The following is a 1,544-nucleotide window of genomic DNA, read 5'->3' as shown; positions in this document are numbered from 1 at the left end:
TATTATTTTACCAAATAATATAAAATTATATATTGACGATACACTTTATTCTAGTAAATTAGCAAATTCTAAAGAAATTTACTTAGTTTAAAAGATATTCGTTGTAATGCATATCACATTGAGACGATGCAAGAAAATAATATTGAATATCTTTGTATAACTTCTTTTGTATCTGGTCAGAAGTAAATAAATTAAAAACTTCATACACTTCCATATGGCATGTATTATACATTTTATAAAAATGGTTGAATCAAATATTCGCGAACCATAAGTTTGTTGACATTAAAATTTTTATCCTTTGGCATGATCGACTTGGACATCCAGGAACTGTAATGATACATCGAATAATAAATAACTCACATGGACATTCATTAAAGAGATAGAAGACTTTTACCTAATGATTATTCATGTATAACTTGTTCATAAGACAAGTTAATCATTAGACATTCGACTACAAATGTCAATATTGAATCTCCAACTTTATTGAAAAGAATTCATGGAGATGTGTGGCTAATACGCTTACTATGTGGACAATTTCATTATTTTATAGTGTTAATTGATTCTTCTATTAGATGGTCACATATATGTTTACGTTTCTTTAGGAATATAGCATTTGCTAGACTACTAGCTTGAATCTTAAAATTACGAGTGCAATTCTCCGATTATTTAATCAAGACTATTCGTCTGAATCATGCTGGTAATTTAGATCAAAAGCATTCGACGATTATTTTATGTCAATTGGGATTGTAATTGAACATTCGATTGCGATTGTCCATACACAAAAATAGTTTAGCGGATTCGTTTATTAAATGTCCATAACTTATTTCTAGACCAATACTTATGAAAACAAACCTCTAGCTTCTGTTTGGAGTTATGCCATATTACATGTTGAATCATTGATTTGTATAAGACCAATGGCCTATTATCAATATTCACCATTGTAACTTGCATATGGTCATGAACCTAATATTTCTCACCTATGAATTTTTTGTTGTGCTGTCCAAGTCTCTATTTCACTTCCACAACGTATTAAAATGGGTTCCCAATGAAGATGTGAGTTTTATGTGGGTTTTGATTCACTATCTATTATTAGATATTTTGAACTTTTAATGGATGATTTATTTATTGCACGTTTTGTAGATTGTCATTTTGATAAAATGAATTTCCCAACTTTTGGAGGGTAAAAATTACATCTTGAAAAAAATTAGGTAAAATTTATTGGAATGAAACTCTATCTCTCTTTGATCTTCGTAGCAATTAATGTGAGTAAGATGTTGAAAAATCATTCATTTAAAAAAAGTTGTAAATCAATTACCTAATGTACTCGTTGACAAAAAAATGACAATCATATGTTCCAGTAGAAAAATACTCCAAGAAAAATTGATGTCCCTATAGGACAATAACATTAGAAAAGATTAATTATTCAAATATTGAAAATATAGTTCCTGAAAAACCACAAGTTTACGAAATAACGAGATTTCAATAAATTATATGTTATCCTATAAATTATGGAATGGAACAATGTTGTAATAGACAATATTTTA

The sequence above is a fragment of the Olea europaea genome, unplaced genomic scaffold, assembly GCF_002742605.1.
Source record: "Olea europaea var. sylvestris unplaced genomic scaffold, O_europaea_v1 scaffold1960, whole genome shotgun sequence".
In the NCBI taxonomy this organism is placed as follows: domain Eukaryota; kingdom Viridiplantae; phylum Streptophyta; class Magnoliopsida; order Lamiales; family Oleaceae; genus Olea; species Olea europaea.
The sequence above is the reverse complement of the archived record's forward strand: the minus strand, read 5'-3'. Positions refer to the sequence as shown.